This window comes from Colobus angolensis, unplaced genomic scaffold (genome assembly GCF_000951035.1).
Source record: "Colobus angolensis palliatus isolate OR3802 unplaced genomic scaffold, Cang.pa_1.0 Scaffold7, whole genome shotgun sequence".
In the NCBI taxonomy this organism is placed as follows: Eukaryota; Metazoa; Chordata; class Mammalia; order Primates; family Cercopithecidae; genus Colobus; species Colobus angolensis.
In genome coordinates this window covers 8,905,464-8,923,765 of record NW_012120709.1, presented here as the reverse complement: position 1 = coordinate 8,923,765, position 18,302 = coordinate 8,905,464, and positions in this window count along the sequence as shown.

The following is an 18,302-nucleotide window of genomic DNA, read 5'->3' as shown; positions in this document are numbered from 1 at the left end:
ACAATGGGAAATTAGTGAATGCCTTGGAGATCCAAAAGAGGACTCTTTTTGTTTTTAGTGCAACATCTCTCCATTTTAGTGACTTCTCCATTAGTCTTAACATTCTTTCCTTTAATCTAATGTATCCTTCAACATGTTTGGAGATCAAAGTAAACTTTTGTTGCACAATGCAGCATGTTGTTCTGACAAGAGTTTGAGGAGAGATGAGAAGAGAAAAGCATGAGAGGGAGTTAATGAGAAAAACATTGCAAAACATCAGTTAAGAAATGTAACACTTAAGTCCATCTCAGATCATTTGCAGTGGAAAAAAAGAATATCTGTATAAATAGTTAGCAATTTGTTTATTCTTGGAAAGTCCCAGGCCTGTAATGCAGTGATAAACAATGTGAGTTTTTTAGTTTGGTTTTAAATGTATTTACAGCTGCCTCTATAGAGGATGGATGTCAAAAGTCCCATTACAGCACATTCCACTTGAACTGCAGACTGTTCAATGATTGTAGCATGTCACTTTGCCAGATTTTGAAAGTATTTCCATATATGAATCAGCAATTTCTGTGAGTAACTTTATCAGTGGTTTCTTTTGAAAAGCTTAATCTCTAAAATTAGCTCATCTTTACAATCAATTCAGCCTTTTTGAAGGATCTAGCTACCCCACCATCTCTACCCTTAATATTCACTCTCAATTCACTAGAAAATACTTACTAAGCACCTACTTTGTGCTGGCACCAACCTATGCTCAACTGCTTTCTTGCATAAACTTCTGCCCTCAAGGAGCTTACATTCTATTAAAGACACACAATATTCAAATGAATAGAGATCTATAATGAAAGATAGTTGAAAGTGTTTTGAAAAAATAAATAAAGCAGGGCAAGTAATAAAGAATGTTGGAATGCCATTTTATAAAAATTTATTTGGGAAAAGGACATACTGGGTCCAGGGTATTCATGCAGAATGACTGAAGGGAGGGAGGAAACTGTTGAAGTCTCTAGAGGTTTCAGGTAGACGAAGCAATAAGCACAAGACCTTGAGGTAGATAGGAAGGATTTGCACCTGTTTGAGGCACACCAGGAAGGCCAGTGCGGCTGGAGACAGTGAGGGAGAAGGAAAGTAGAAACAGATGGGAACAGAGAAGCAGCTAACCAAGCTATAGAAAACTTTTGGGTCCCTGTGATAAGAAGAGTTTTCAGCAGGTTCATAACATGATCTGACTGCTGAGTAGCAAACAGATTATAAAAGCACATGAGTGGATTCAGGGACACTAGAGAGTGCCCTTTTCCAGGGTAGAAATGATGGTGGCACTGACCAAAGAAGTAGCAGTGAAAATGCTAAGATTGTCAGATTGAGGAATATTTTCCAGGTAAAGCCAACACTATTTGTATCTAAAGTGTATGCAGAATGTAATAAAAAGAGAAGGATCCACAATGACTCCAGCGTTTTTGGCCTAAACAAGTGAAAGAGTAGTGGTAAAATGAGAAAGACCAAAGGAAGAGCAGGTTTACGGGGGCTGGAGATCAAGAGCGCAATTTTGAATTCACGGAGTTTGAGATGCCTATTTAGACGTCCAAGGGGAAATGTCCATATATAAAAAGCTTAAGTAGGTAGATAGATATAAAAAGCTTGGGTTCAAGGAAGAGTTTAAGACCTAAGATAGAAATTTAGGAGCTAAGCCTTAAATTGTTATCTACATTCCTTTCGATTTCCTCCACATACTACGTGGAATTTAGGGCAACATAAATTATTAAAATATAAGAAGGCAGATGAAAAATGATCTCAAGTTTTTTTGAATTATCGTCCAGTGTTAGTAAGCATATTCTTTCCTACCTCAAGAACATAGTTTAGTTTTCAACAAAAGTTGCACACTTTTTTTGAAGTTTTTGTTTTTTGGTCTTCATTTTTCTATTTCTTGTTTCCAAAATCAAAGAAGAAATCAGAAAAGAAAATATAAAATCTTAAAGATTGTTCTGAATGAAAGTTATTGAAAATCTTAAGGATTGTTCTTCAGGAACTAACAAGATCCTATGCTAATAAGTATTACTTATTAATACAGTAATAAGTAGACTAAGAACTTATTTATACTTTAAGAAGTAGCCTAGGAACTTACTAAGAAGGATAAAAGTGTTTCTGAGATTCAAAAACATCTGTTTTATTCTTACAGTAAAAACAACTCTGTTTATAATCTCACCATGTCTCACAGAGAAAGTGAGTAGCAAAGTCCCTTAATAAAGTTTTCAAATAAGGCAGTTTTTTAAATTAATTTTTAATTAACTTCTAATTTAATTGCATTGTAGTTTGAGAATGTGGTCTGAATGATACAAGTTTTTTACATTTGTTGAGACTTACCTAAATTTGTCTTTTGACTTACTACATGATCAAATTTTTGTAAATGCTGTGTGTTCAGATATAGGTTTTCAGTAAGTGAATTTTCTTTTGCACAGCTTGTTCTCCTCAAATGTCTCACTAATTTCCCCTGTGAGCTCACATTTTCATGGGATCATCAGTTTCCCCAGCTAGGAGAGGTGTGAAGGCCTGTGTCCTTTTTGTTCCCTACTTGATGAGTGTAGAGGTTGGGATGGGACTGAAGCACCTCTGGGCAGCACTCTTGGTAATGAGGTCTGGACTCAACCCCTGTCATTCTCATTCACTCTTATCAGTAAATCCTCCTCTCAGGGACCCCTCAGAAATTCAGTCTTAGGCTTTGAGTATTTATGGGGGTTGCTACTACGTCTATACTGGCCTCCCCAGCCATGAGGAACTGTGAGTCAATTAAACTTCTTTCCTTTATAAGTTACCCAGTCTTTAGCCTGGGGAGGAGTAAAGGAAGGGATCTCTCAGGAGCTGGTGAGGCTGACTACACACCTTGTTATAGGCATCCCATCTCTGCTGACATCCAACATCAATTCTGCATTAATTTATTCAAAAATATTTATTGAATCCCTATTTGACCCCCTGGGTTATATTAGGAAACAAAACAAAATCCCTTGCCTTTGTACAACTTCCAATGTACAAGGAGAAGACAGACAATAAGCAGTAGACATAATAAGTGATCAAATTATACAGCATGTTAGAAAATAAGGTTTATAGAAAAAATAGTAACTGTAGGGAAGTGCCCAGACATTTGGGAATCATGAGCTAAGGAGGTAGCTTGTAATTTTAAGTAGATCAGCCAGGAAAGGCCTCACTAAGAAGGTATAAAAATGGCATCTTAATGAGAAAGAAAATCCATTTTCTTTTCTGGGTGGCTTTGTGTTCCCATCCAAATCTCATCTCAAAGTGTAATCCCCATGTGTTGAGGGAGGGACCTAGTGGGAGGTGATTGAATCATGAGGGTGGTTACCTCCATGCTGTTCTCATGATAGTGAGTGAGTTCTCATGAGATCTGATGGTTTTATAAGTGTTTGGCAGTTCCTCCTTCTTTTGCTCTTTCTCTCTTTTTCCTGCCACCTTGCAAAGAGGTGCCTGCTTCCCCTTCATCTCCCACCATAATTGTAAGTTTCCTGAAGCCTCCCCAGCCATGAGGATCTGTCAGTCAATTAAACTTCTTTCCTTTGTAAGTTACCCAGTCTCTGGTATTTCTTTATAGCAGAGTAAAAATGGACTAATACAGCAAATTGTTACTGGTAGAGTGTGGTACTGCTATAAAGATATCCGAAAATTTGCAAGTGACTTTGGAACTGGGTAACAAGCAGAGGATGGAACAGTTTGGAGGGCTCAGAAGAAGAAAGGGAGATGTGTGAAAGTTTAGAACTTCCTAGAGACTTGCTGAATGGTTTTGACCAAAATGCTGATAGAGATATGGACAATGAAGTCCAGGCTGAGATGGTCTCAGATGGAGATGAGGAACTTATCAGGAGTTGGAGTAAAGGTTACTCTTGGGATACTTTAGCAAAAAGACTGGTAGCATTTTGTCCCCGCCCTAGAGATCAGTGAACTTTGAACTTGAGAGAGATTATCTGAAACTAGAACTTATATTTAAAGGGGGAGCAGAGCATAAAAGTTTGGAAAATTTGCAGCCTGATCATGCAGTAGAAAAGAAAAACCCATTTTCTGGGAAGAAATACAAGCTGGCTGCAGAAATTTGCATAAGTAACAAGGAGCTGAAAGTTAACAGTCAAGATAATGGGAAAAATGTCTCCAGGGCATGTCGGAGATCATCACAGCAGCCCCTCCCATCACAGGCCTGGAGACCTAGGAGGCGAAAATGGTTTCATAAGCCAGGCCCAGGACCCTCACTGCTGCTTTGTGCAGCCTCCAGACTTGGTGCCCTGCATCCCAGCCATTTCAGCTCCAGCCATGGCTGGAGGGGTCAAGGTACAGCTCAGGTTGTTGCTTCAGAGGGTGCAAGCCCCAAGCCTTGGTGGCTTCCATGTGGTGTTGGGCCTGCAGGTGCACAGAAGTCAAGAATTGAGGTTTGAGAACCTTCACCTAGATTTCAGAGGATGTATGGAAATGTCTGGATGTCCAGGCAGAAGTTTTCTGCAGGGGTGGAGCCCTCATGGAGAACCTCTGTTATGGCAATGTGGGAGGAAAATGTGAGGTTGGAGTCCCAACACAGAGTCCTCACTGGGGCACTGCCTAGTGGAGCTGTGAGAACAGGGCCACGGTCCTCCAGACCCCAGAAAGGTAGATCCAACAGCTTGCACCATGCACCTGGAAAAGCTGCAGGCACTCAATGCCAGCCCACGAAAGCAGCTTCAGAGGCTGTTCCCTGCAAAGCCACAGGGGCAGAACTGTCCAAGGTCTTGGGAGCTCAGCCTTTGCATCAGCATGCCCTAGATATGAGACATGGAGTCAAAGGAGATCATTTTGGACTTTTAAGATTTAATGGCTACCCTGCTGGATTTTGGACTTGCATGCGGCCTGTAGCCCCTTTGTTTTGGCTAATTTCTCCCATTTGGATTGTGAACATGCTATCCGATACCTGTATCTTGGAAGTAAATCATTTGCTTTTGACTTTACAGGCTCATAGATAGAAGGGACTTGCCTTGTCTCAGATGAGACTTTAGACTTGGACTTTTGGGTGAATGCTGGAATGAATTAAGATTTTGGGGGACTGTCAGGAAGGCATGATTAGTTTTGAAATGTGAAAAGATATGAAATTTGGGAGGGTCCAGGGGCAGAATGATATGGTTAGGCTTTGAGTCCCCACCCCAATCTATCTTGAATTATGTTCCCCAGGTGTTGAGGGAGGAATCTGGTGGGAGGTGATTGAATCATGGGGGTGATTTCCTCCATGCTGTTCTCATGACAGTGAGTGAGTTATCAGGAGATCTGATGGTTTTGTAAGTGTTTGGCACTTCCTTCTTCTTTTGCTCTTTCTCATTTTTTCCTGCTGTCTTGTGAAGAGGTACCTGAATCTCCTTGACCTTCCGCCATGATTGTAAGTTTCCTGAGGCCTCCCCAACCATGAGGAAGTGTGAGTCAATTAAACCTCTTTCCTTATAAATTACCCAGTCTCAGGTATTTCTTTATAGCAGTGTGAAAATGGACTAATGCATATATTGTACCTAATATTGATAAATCAAATAAAAACTTCAGCTATTTTAAAAAAATTACTAAATCAGTCATATCTGCCAAAGATTTCACATTATTATGTAAACTTAAAGTCTTACCATTTTTTTGAGCTAACAGTCTTTGTAAAAAGAAGTTTTTAAAAAATCAAGTACATTTAACATATTAAAAATTCAATTTTCTTATTTTCTGTGAATTGGGGAAATATTAGAATTATATAAGGGCTTAATTATCTCTATAAAAATAAGATGAGAGCTTCTTTAAGAGACATTATAATCTAAGTTATAAATACTTTCTAGTATTAATACTTTCCAAAAGCTGAAAAACTTTTCCAACTCTTACAATTAAAGGGCAGTATCTTTCCCAATGACAAATACTAATACATATACACACATCGATATGTAGAGAGCTTATGGCTTCAGTCTTTTAATTCTGCCATGAGTCAAGAATAAACACAGAAATACAAACACTAACTAGTCTTGATATCAAAAATCTAGTCTTCTTTCTGGCGGGCACAACATTCTGAATTGATTTGAGTTCACAAATAGATAAACATACAGAAAAACAAACAAAAACTTATCAAATTCTCTGTTGCTTTTTACCCAACAAAAAAGATCTTCTCCATCATGTAGAGAGATCACCAAATGGTTACATTATAAAACCAAATTCCCAATCATTACAACAACCAATTGAGAATAAATTGTTGACTATGGGCAAACCAGAAACAAGAACTAAACACAAAATTACTAGAGAGGGAGGGATAAAAATAGATAAACAGAGAGTGAGTAAGCAAAGCCAAAGTTCTACTATTACTTGGAATTTATTCTGGAAACCAAGAAAAGATGTGCCCAGGTTAAGCAACCATTGGTAAACTTCTCCAGCAACACAGTATAAGGTAGGAAAACCATCTTTTCTGTACTCATCCTAGGTTCACAGCTGAGACCCCTTAACAAAAGACAGATTTTCAAGCGAAAAATATACAATTTATTTAACACAAGTTTCACATGACACAGAAGTTTTCATTAAAAAAATGAATACCAGAAAAAAAATGGTAAAATCTGCATATTTTTATGTTAGGTTTGATGACAAGTGAACCGTCATAGAGAAATATGATTGGACAAAATGTATGATCTAAAAGTAATAAAATGGGGGAAAACAGCAAATCTTTGTAATCTCCTGATGAGTTCTTCCTGCCTGCTGCACAGACAAAACTGATTCATGGAGACCACGGCAATGCAGTAAAGAAAGAGCTTAATTGACACGAGGCTGGCCCTGCCATGTAGGAAACAGAATTATAATTTTACTCAAATCAGTAGCCCCAAAGGTTCAGAGTTTAGAGTTTCTATGGAGTTTGGTGGGCAGAGGGCTAGGGAATGGGTGCTGTTGATTGGCGGGGGATGAAATCATAGGGGTGTGGAAAACAGTCCTCAAGCACTGAGTCCACATCTGAGTGGGGCCACAGGTTCAGTTGAGTCATGAGTCCATGTTGGGTCTGTCTGGAAGATGTCTCAAAAAAAAAAAATTCTTAGGTTTTACAACCGTGATGTTATCTATAGGAGCAACTGAGGAAGTCACAGATCTTGTGACCTCTGGCCACGTGACTCCTGGGCAGTAAAGGATTATAAAAAGATGCCTACATCGTATCAGAGTTCAGCCCCCCACCCCATAATCCTATTCTTGTGGCCTTTCATTAGTCTTACAAAGATGGTCTTTGGTCCCTAAACAAGGAGGGGATTTGTTTTAGTGAGGGATTGTTCTCATCCTTGCTTGCAAGTTATATTATAAACAGGTCGGGTGCAGTGGCTCGCGCCTGTAATCCTAGCACTTTGGGAGGCCAAGGCAAGCAGATTACCTGAGGTCAGGAGTTCGAGACCAGCTTGGCCAACAAGGTGAAACCCCATCTTTACTAAAAATGCAAAAATTAGCTGAGCATGGTGGTGGGTGCCTACAGTCCTAGCTACTTGGGAGGCTGAGGCAGGAGAATAGCATGAACCGGGAGGCCAAGCTTGCAGTGAGCCAAGATTGCACCATTGCACTCCAGCCTGGGTGACAGAGCAAGACTCCATCTCAAAAAAAAAAAAAAAAATTAGCCTGGCATGGATGCGGGCACCTGTAATCCCATCTACCCAGGAGGCTGAGGCAGGAGAATTGCCTGAACACGGGAGACTGAGGTTGCTGTGAGCCAAGACCGTGCCATTGCATTCCAGCCTGGGTGACAAGAGTGAAACTCCATCACAAAAAAAAAAAAAAAAAAATCTTCTCCCAAAGTTAAGTTGGCCTATGCCCAGGAATGACCAAGGACATCCTGGAGGTCAGAAACAAGATGGAGTCAACTATGTTAGATTTCTCTTATTGTCATAATTTTGCAAAAGCAGTTTCATCTTGTTTGTACATATTCTTCTCTGTGTCATTTTATCTTCAAAGATAAGGACATTCCTTTCCTCCATGTGTTAGGAGGGCACCCAGTCTCTTTCTTCAAGGAAAGATCAGAAAATTCTTCCTAGGTTTTACAGGCTGCTTCAGGGGAGAAAGACAGGGTAAAGTGGAGTGAACTTTCTGCTTCTCAAATTTCTTCAGCTTAAAATATTTAATATGCCAAGGTGCTATATTTTGGAGTAATGTGTCCTAAACCCCATCAGAAGTTTACTTTGTCAGGAAAGCCCACTTGGGCTTCTCAGTGGAACCTTGAAAATTGCTAAACTATAATTTTTTACAAAGTAAAATCAAGACTCTCAAACAAATGTAAAATGAACCTGTGTCAAATAATTTGTTGATTAATTAATGAGGAGACTAGTAGAAGAATTTAGAGAATGTATACATGCAGTTAGGAATCTAAAATGATTTTGCCAATAAATACAAAAATGGTTGATATCCCACAGGTCAGTAAACATTTTCAAGTCTTATCTCTATAATGTTTTATAAAACATAATAAAATTTTATCTCTAAATGCAATATGCCTTTGCATTTCTGTGAACAAGAATCATTTGCGGCTGGGCGCAGTATAATCTAGCACTTTGCGAGGCCAAGGTGGGCAGATCCCGAGATCAGGAGATCGAGACCATCCTGGCTAACACAGTGAAACCCCGTCTCTACTAAAAGTACAAAAATATATATATATCCTGGCATGGTGGCGGGTGTCTGTAGTCCCAGCTACTCAGGAGGCTGAGGCGGGAGAATGGCGTGAACCCAGGAGGTGGAGCTTGCAGTGAGCCAAGATCGTGCTACTGCACTCCAGATAGACTGAGACTCCGTCTCAAAAAAAAATAACAAAAACAAAAATAAAAAAAAGAATCATTTGCACTACTGTGGACAAGAAAAACCTGCACTGTTATCAGTTTTCTACAACTTAGTTTCTATTTAGAGAGCTATAAAATAGCCCAGTCATCAGAGAAAGTCATAGGTGCACACCCTGTAGAATCAGATACTCTCTGGAAGATACATACTTTCATGTATGTGTCAGGGCAATGAGAAACCAACACAGGTATCTTATAAGCATTCCACTAGAGTTAGCCAGTATTTGAAAGTAAGCTCTAATATTAGCTCCTAAAATTATGCTGGGACTTGAGGTTTCAATTCTTTAATTTCCTTTTGAAGTAATTTCTACAATTAAGAACAACATATTGAAAGTTAAAATTAAACAGAAGAGAGTCCTCTAAGTCAAAGCACTGCTTTCTCTTCCCATTTTGAAAAACACTATTCTTCATAAAACTGATTACTGGTTGAATCTACTGAGAGAAGGGACATCTGAGAGAAGGGACCCTTCCTGGGTCATGGCTTTTAAGGACAGGCGATATGGCTCAGAAGTTCATCTGAGCACCTAAAGGCAGTGCTTGTCATCTGGTAGCTAGCTGCTGCTCTTTCAGGTCTGGGAAAGTGCAGGTGGGTCCAGAGCCTCCAGACAAGAACTAGAAGATATTCCCCTGTCTGTATTCACCGCGGAACCACCCTTCAAACCCACATCTGAGAGTAATTGGAGATGAGTACTGAGGCAGTACAATTCCAAAATAATGGGCTAAATAAAAAATTTTCATCAAGTACTTTTGGGTATAAGCGCAGTTTTATCAAAAACACAAGAAACTCTTGGCATTCGGGGTTTTGACAGTTGAGGTTTCAGCTTTTTACAAGCACAAGATGTCCAAGGACATGAATTTGCCATTTTGCTAAAGCACAAATTTGGTGCACTTGCATCATGAGGATGGTATGGATGGGAGAAGTACGTGAGCAGTAAATCCCCGTGGCCAGTGGGCATCCACTTTATAGCATGGCTTACCCATATCCCTCACCAGTGTCAAGGTTCTGCTGTATTTTTAACTATCTTTCCTATGCTCTACACTCTAGGGAACAGAAAAATACAAATACCATATAATTGGATGGGAGGTTGTTATTAAAAAAAAAAAGAAAGCAAAGAAAGAGAGGGAAAAAAGATAAATTCCTTACCATCAAAGAATATTTATTTTCATTGGGAAGACAAGATGAAATTAATAAAATGGTCAACACCAGAGATAACATAGCCAAGAGCTAAAGTAGTTCTATAAGAAAATTCCAAATAAATAAAGGGGCCCATGAGTGATTTTGGAGGAGTGGGGTTTTGAATCTCATCCTGAAGGAAGCACACAGTTTGGGCAGATGGAAAAGGAAGAGTGGGCACTGCAGAAATAAAAAGGGGAGATGGAACAGGAAGATAGTACCAGGAAATGGAACTAGTTTAGAATGTGCATGGTGTAGAACAGGAAAAGGCTAGATAGCCTTTGGTGTCAGAATTAAAGTAAATGGAAGGTAACATTTTTTTCATAGGTGACAAGAAGAAAATAGCATTGAATAAATTCTACATTATGCCAGGTTCTTTCACCTTGCTATTTAATATAATCTTTTTTAAAAAATCCTTTATGAAGGAAAGCTCAGCATCATCCCCACTTTACAGATGAGTGCACAAAGGAGACCCAAGGAGTTAGGGGTCGTGACTAGCTGGGATTTATATCCCAGTCCCCAATCCCTGTGACTCTCTTTGTTTTTTTTGTTTCTGTTTTTGTTTTTGGTTTTTGAGACGGAGTCTCATTCTGTCTCCCAGGCTGGAGTGTAATGGTGCAATCTCAGCTCACTGCAACCTCTGTCTCCTGGGTTCAAGCAATTCTCCTGCCTCAGCCTCCTGAGTAGCTGGGACTACAGGCATGTGCCACCATGCCCGGCTAATTTTTTTGTATTTTTAGTAGAGATGGGGTTTCACCATATTGGTCAGACTTGTCTCGAACTCCTGACTTCAAATGATCTGCCTGCCTCAGCCTCCCAAAGTGCTGGGATTACAGGCATGAGTCACCGCACCTGGCCGTGCTTTTTCTAAACACACCTCATGGAGACGCCTCCAAAGAAGAGGTAAGTATTTGACTATGTTCTAGGTGCTAAACTCCTGAGTGACAGGAACTCATTGCCCAGCATTTAATTGATGCTAAATACTCATTAGGTGGGTGAATCAAACAAGAAGTCAGTGGTGAATCCATTCTTGGAAGATAAATGGTATAAATGCACAATAAAGGGGAAATCATCACAATTTTAAGGGAATTATGAGGAGTTAGGACGGTTATATTGAGGACTGTTATATTGGGCTTACATTGGAAAGATCCTGAAAATCAAGCTGAAGAACTGGAATTCATTCCATTTAAAAAAATGTAGGTTACAAAATGCATTTTTCAATGGACCTGTAAGATAAAGGTGGTATTTAAAATAATATTTTAAATTAATAAGTTCTCATCAAGGTAACTGAAAGGAACAATTACTTAAGTACCTTAGGTGAATATAGTGCACTTTCATATCTAGAGGAGGAGGAGGACAAGGGAGAAGAATCAGAAGGAACAGAACGAGGGGGAAAAGGAAGACAAAAAGCAGAATGAGAAGACAAAGAATAAAATCAGGAAAGAGAAGGTGAGCAGCAGGGGCAGTAACAATAACAGGAGAAAGAGGAGGGGAAGACAGCAAGAAGCAGGAGAAGAAACAGCAAGTGACAAACCACACCCTTCTCTTAGGAAAACATAGGTTTATTCAACAGACATAAACTTACTCTGAGAAATTAGTTACAAAAGTTTACAAATGCTTTCAAGTTCTGTAGAAATCTCATTACAGACAGGTAGTAAACAGTTTGCAGGCAGGCCTTGGCCCATGGACCACATTTTCGGTAACCCTGGGCCATAGGGCATAGCCATTCAAAATAATGTGCCTTCATTTCAAACTTGTCATCATATGAAAAATATTATTCAGCAAGTTTCCAAACTGAGGATGCTGTGACTAAAAGTTGTTGTCTGTAAAGTGTGTTGATATTCTATACACTAGTTTTGTGAAATATTTAAAATACCACAGAGAAGGAAAAGAAGGAAGGAGGAAAAAATAAAATTGGCTATCAATTTCATAACTGCACCAAAAATTATTTCAATGAGGGCTTTTTCATAAAATATCACAACCAAGTGTCAAAATTCCACTGAGGAGAGAATGAAAGAACACTAGGTTAAATTTACCATATGAGAAATTAATGAGGTACAGCAGTCCCCCTTTATTCATAAGGGATGCATTTCAAGACCCCCAGTAGGTTCTTGCATTGGGGAAATAGTATCAAATCCTATATATACTATTTTTTCCAATATATACATACCTAGGATAAAGTTTAATTTATAAATTAGACACAGTAAGTGATTAACAATAATTAATATTAAAATAGAACAATTATAGCAATTTACTGTAATAAAAGTTATTTGAATGTAGTCTCTCTCTCTCTCTCTGTCACTGTCTTTCAAAATATCTTATGTTCATAAAAATAACCTACTGCGGTTGATCGTGAGTAACTGAAACTGCAGAAAGTGAAACCACAAATATGAGGGAACTACTTTACAAATAAGAATGTTCTTTACAATGAAAACTGTCAAGTACTTCAGTGTAATAACTGTCATGCCAAGAAACCCTGCCTAGTAGCCTAGCGTCATGAGACTTAACCTTGCCTATCTAGGAAGTCAGCCAATTTCTGCCTAAGATTTAATTATTCTTCTAACAGAACCCAAACTTATAACACAACCCAGACTCCAAAACATGACCATGTGGCTACTCTGCCTATGGTGTGCCAAGAACTTCAAGGCAGTAAACCTTAGGAATTCAAGTACCAGAGAACACCAAACCACAGACTATTAATAAAATATAGTACAGACAGTCCCCAAGTTAAAATCGGGTGTGTTTCAAAACTTTCTTCATGGGCTCTTCAGAACTCAGAACACTTTTCCCATAATAATCATCTTATAAACTAACAAAAGGCTAATACATGCATATGTAAGAGCAGTACTGTGTACTAGGAATGAAAAAGTAGAGAAAATTGCCAAAGTATAAATCTTTTAATGTTAAAAAATATATTTATGAGAACACATAGTGAGCAGATTTCAAATATTTAAACTTATTAATGAGGGAACCATTGGGATGGTAAAGGGAGTTTAAAGAAGTATATGCAAGACTGGTATATAGCATTAGTAAAAGAAAAGATGCTAAAATAAGATTGCTAAATTAGATACTGGGTAGATTAACAGCTCACCAAAGTGGTATAAAAATTATTTTAAACTGAGAACATCTTAATCTACAATCACCAAAAAATAAAAATAAAACACCATCTACACTTATGCAGGTACTCCCAAAAATACACCTGCCGTTGACACTACCCACACCCCCTCACCCAGGGAGTTTCCTCTTTTGGAAAATACTGACCCTCAGCACCAGCAAGTATGAATTTAGCTGCCTATTAGCATCAAAAAGCCAAATAGAGCCTTTCATACCTTCCTATTGATGCCATAAACCTCCTCTCCATTTTTGCTAAATTGGAATACAAACCTTTACCTCTGGCTACCAAACAAGTTACTCATTACTGGGTGCTTCTCTAGGCACAAAAAAACGTTTCTTCTATTAATCTATTCTTAGTTAATCCAAAGGCCTAGACCATCTGAACCTAAGAGGGTTAGAGGAAAGTTTTCCTCCCAACAGAGAAAAACTGGCTAATGTCGTAAAGAGCTATAAAATCATAACCTCTGGATTGTCTTTTCTACTGAAGGGGTTCAAAACATGCTACTTGCAAAATATGCCACTTGGCATATTGCTTATTTCAAGCTAAAGTAAATTAAGAACCAGCCAATGCCGAAAAAGCTCACTTCCCCCTCACCTGCTTAAAATAATGTATAAACTTCCCCTTCTGTAAAGAAAATTTGTATTTACAAAGAAAATTTCTATTAGTAAAGGTATCTATACCAGAAAGAGAACAACTCCAAGACAATTTTTATTGCCTGAGACTCTTATCCACATAAGAAGGTAAACTATGTTCACCCTACATTTCCTTCCCTCACCTTCCCATCATTTGCCTCCACCACTCCCCAGAAGTTCCAAAGCCCTATTTTTTCCTATAGCTTAGGCTGACATATGTCTCAGTTATCTGGCCACTTCCTTGAGTCTCATTTTTAGTGGGATTCCCATGCATATGTCCATAAATTAAAATTATTTTTCTCCTGCGAATGTGTTTTATGTCCATTTAATTCTTAGACCAGCCACAGAACATAGAAGGGTGGAAGGAAGCATTTTTCCTCCCCTACACAGTCACACAGAAATCAATTTCATCTCTACCAAATGAAAATTATTTTCAACTCTGTAATGTTAGATGTTAATTCCCAGAATCTAGTCCTAATGAATGGTAAATAGTAATTTTAACAAAAGAAATGACAGGATTTTTAGGTGCCACTTTCCAGTTGGAAATTTCTGCAACCAGCAGCATTCCTGCCCCAACTTCACTCCACTCAGGGCTCGTCCCTGGACTTGCCCCATGTACTCGACCCAGTAGGCAGTGCTGTGCTCATGCTGCTGACCTGGATCTCATATCCGCCAAGGGCGAGCCAGGATCACCAGCTGCTACAGCAGTGGGGGACAACTCCAGGCCCTGGCTCTGTACAAGGCTGCTGCTGGACCAGGAATATTGCAAGTGGCCTCCACCTTGGGCATCAGCATCTGGATGAGAGGAACATAGTGGTGCCTGAAAAACTCAGAGACATCAGCAACCATGGAACCCAAAGGGGGTGTTACAGCTCTAGCTTGGGGAGTCCTGAAGTCTGGGCTCCAGAAGCGTTGCAGCTCTTCTCTCCCATGGTCCAGAGAATGGGAGCATGCCAATACCCACAGCTCAGTGAGCCCACCAGGAACATGTTACAGTCTTTTTGCACCCATCATTCAGCAGGTCCCAGGTTCTTGTCCCACATCCAAGAAGAATGAGGTTATGCAGGCAACCAGAGGGTGAGCAAGGCAGAGAAGAGTTTTATCGAGTGGCAGAACAGTTCTCTGTGGAGAGGGGACCCAAAGTGAGTAGCCCCTACCCAAAGTTGTACAGTCCCTCCAGGTGGCTGAGTCTGGGGTTTTTATAGGCTCAGAATAGGGGAGGTGTGGGCTGTATGTGCCCTTGGAAAAGGCAACATTTGATTGATTAAAAGGAAGTTTTCAGTAAGAACCAATCAGAAAAGAGCAGGTACACAGGAATATTTCTCACTTAGGTCATGGACTCTATCTGGAACCCGCAGCCAGGTTTTCAGGCTTCAGGCTGTTTTTGGCTCGAGGGTCAGATAGGACCCGCCCCTATCTGCCTAAGAATATGTCTGCCTCCTGCTGTTATCAGTAACATCATTCTAAAGCATCAGATGTCCCTCAAGTCAGCTTGTTAGACAATGCTTTTATATAAATTTGAAAGGACACAACTATCTCTAAGTTTTCTAAGTTTGGAATAGTTTTCCTTAATGATAAATTTCTAAACAGTAAAATTCATTGAAAATTTTTAAAATTTATCCTAAATTAGAATCTTTTAAAATGTAGATTATTTAAATAAGATGGTTGGGGCATTATCATTTTTATTGTTTTCCTAAGTTGAGCTTATTGAGGTACATATGGTATAACTCACCCATTTTAAGTGTACCATTAAGAGTTTTGGTCAGGTGTAGTCCAAGCTACTCGGGAGGCTGAGGCAGGTGAATGGCGTGAACCCAGGAGGCGGAGCATGCAGTGAGTTGAGATCACACCACTGCACTCCAGCGTGGGGGACAGAGCAAGACTCTGTCTCAAAAAAAAAAAAAAAAGTTTTGGTCAGGTAACCGACACCACTATCAAGACGTAGAACATTTTCATCACCCAGAAAAGTTCCTTTGTGTCCCTTTATAGTCAATTCCCTCACCTTTCTCTAGTCCGTGGTAACTACTGATCTGTTTTCTGTTCTTATATTTTGTCTTTTCAGAATGTCACATAAGTAGAATCAGTTCTCATCAATGCCAATCTATGCATTTGTGCTTTAGCTTTGATTAGTCTATTCATTCTGCAATCATAAACATATCAGAAATATGCATATGCATTATTACAAATAAGCAGAAAATTAGAGGCAGCATTTTTGGTTTTGTTTTTGTTTTGTTTGAGACAAGTCTCATTCTGTCGCTCAGGTTGCAGTGCAGTGGTGCAATCATAGCTCACTGCAACCTCTGCCTCCTTGGCTCAAGTGATGCTCCCACCACAGTCTCCTGAGTAGCTATGACCACAGGCACATGCCCCCACACCTGGCTAGTTTTTAAATATTTTTTTTGTAGAAACAAGAGTCTCACATGTTTCCCAGGCTGGTCTCTTACTCCTGGGCTCAAGCAATCCTCCTGTGTTGGCCTCCCAAAGTGCTAGGATTATAGGCATGAGCCACCATGCCCACCCTAGAGATAGCATTTTGAACCAACTAGTCAGAAAGCAAATACAACTCTGTGAAATAGCTGAAGTATTGTCACTAAATATTTATCAATAAAATATAAAGAGGATCATCCCTAAGAAAAAATATAATTTAATAGTCACATATAGCAGGGAATACAATTCAAGTAATACCTGCAATATTAACTTAGTAAACTAAATCTTGTTAGGAATATTCCCCTCCATGACACTATTATGGTCTCTGTCCTCTGTATATCCTGCCATGGTCACAGACATCACGTAAACCTGCCTGATACCCTTACCATCCTAGGTAGCAGTCATGCAGCCTTCAGCGATGAGCTGCAGGAAGAGGATTTCCAACATGGAATTTCCCACCCTTTCTTTATTACATGGCTACTGCAGAGCCCAATATGAGAAAAGTCAATCAAGTGGTACCTGAAGGCAAAAAGTACAGTACATTTTTTGAACTCTTGTCATGAATTCTTCATGGCCTAGGTCTAAGCTAGTCCCTGTACTGGAAAATAGGCTGACAGGGAGACTTCCCAGAGCACTGACTCTGCCCAGAACACTGACATAATGACACAAAAGAGTGCATTTGTATTGACTGCCTTCCTACAACAGGCAAAATAGTTGTCATAAAGTCACATCTTTCCTTTTTCTCAGAGTTGGCAATCTCTGAAAAGTGGTTTGTGAAGTTCACTCCACCTAGAAGCAGGGTGATATATGGGAAGAATATAAAGTTGAAGATCACTCATCTATGTTCAAATCCTGTCTGAATTTATAAACTTGCTCAAATTGCTCCTTGAGGCTGTTTTCCTGAATGAAAAATGGGGATGCTAAATATGGTAAACTGTTTGCAGAAATGGCCACAGTAATTCTTACCAGTCCTGTACATGTGCCCACTTAAATGTGAATTTGCCACTCCTTGTATAATGAAGTGGAATTTATTGTTTTATTCCTTAAATCTAAACTTCAATTTGGGCTTGAATAGGGCATTATCAAATGTAATACAAGCAGAGGATTGAAAAATATGTACATACTGCAGCTTGAGTTGTCTTGCTGTTAGAAACCCTGAGATCACCAAGTGAAGAAATATCAACTAGTCTTCCAGAGAATAGGAGGTTATACAGAGAGAAACCTGCCATTTAAGCCATTTTAGCTGCCTCAAACATCCCAAATATCCCAACCAACTACAGATACCCAAAAGTTCGATAAAATGATTCTTTTAAGCCACTGTGTTTGGAGTGATTTATTACATAACAACAGCTGATACAATAAAATAATGATTACTAATGTGCATAAAACCTGTTACATGGTAGTAGTTCAAAAATGACTACACAAATATTAAGTGACTTAGTACAATTTCAGCTTGTTGTAGAAAAGGAAAAATTATCTCTGCCACTGAAAATATTCCCTATAACATAACAGTCTCCTAATAATTTTTGAATACATTGACAGAGACTAGTTGCTGTTCTATCTCACAGCACAGAACTGCTTTAATGTAATGAAGAATATATTTCAAGATCTCTCAAGGGCCTGTAGGGCAAAGAAAGAAAGCTTCACCTTTGCCCTCTGAAGCTTTGCTGTAAATGAAATGACAAAAGGCAGATTAATAGGAGAAAAAGTCATAACAAATACATTTAATGTGCATAAGCATGGGAGAATCAAGGAAAATGATTGCCCAATAATCCAGTGAGGTCCAGATGCTTATATAGCCTTCTTCATACAGCAAGGAGTAAATAACAAAGTTCCTTTGAGCTTGGAGGGGGGTGGTGAGAAGGCAAGGGGCAGAACTTCACTATAACAAAGGTAGTCTTATTATCCAGTTAAAGCTTCCCAGGTAATCTCCTGGAGCTGCCCTCAGAAGAATAGAAGGAAAGCCTGTCTAGGTGTGGAGATGACTCCCAGTATCTCCTCTTCTCTAGTGGTTAATCTTTTCTGGTTATTCCATGTGATTCTTAGGAAGGGTGTTTTAAGACAATTGCAATTCTTCTTGAAAGAAGCTTTCTTAGTCAGAAAAGAAAATTCCACAGAGTCCCTTCTTTCTTCGTGAAGAAAAAGGATTAGAG